Here is a 799-nt window from a genome sequence, read left to right on the forward strand (position 1 = left end):
ATATACATATATACCACACACACACACACACACACACACACACACACATATATATATGTACATATACATATCTATATATACGTATGCATATGTATACTTTAAAAAATTGCTTATATCTCATTTCAACTACTTGCATACAAACACAGAGAGAACATACTTTCACATGCACGCATACTCAGGCATACAGACGCACACTAACTCGAACACACACGCACACACTCACACACACACCCTCTCTCACACACACACATACACGTATATATTCGCGCAGTTATGTATGTATGCGCATGTATGATATGTACACAGGGAGAGCTGCCAACAGCAGGAGAAATATATATCGATGTTTTGTCTGCTGACATTAGTGTTGGGTCGTGTCACTAGCCAAGGCAACGTCCTCAGCTGAAGCAATCTATTTGTAAATTCGTACTCTAGTGGTTCTTTAATTTTTTTTTTTTTAATCAAAAATGCTTTAATATGTTCTATTTTATTTGCTGCAATGACAGGGAAGAAATTATGCTCAGCTGAATCATCGCAGGCGTGGCTGTGTGGTAAGAAATTTGCTTCCCAGTCATATAGTTCCAGGTTCAGTTCCACTTCGTGGCACCTTTAGGTAAATGCTTTCTATTATATTCACGGTCCAACCAAAGTCTTGTTGGTAGATTTGATAGATGGAAACTGAAATATATAGAAAGAAGATATAAGAATATATATATAAAGGTATAAGAATATATATATATATATATATATATATATATATATATATATGTGTGTAAATATATAAAAATAAAAAGATAAAGAG

This window comes from Octopus bimaculoides, chromosome 1, assembly GCF_001194135.2.
Source record: "Octopus bimaculoides isolate UCB-OBI-ISO-001 chromosome 1, ASM119413v2, whole genome shotgun sequence".
Taxonomy (NCBI): Eukaryota; Metazoa; Mollusca; class Cephalopoda; order Octopoda; family Octopodidae; genus Octopus; species Octopus bimaculoides.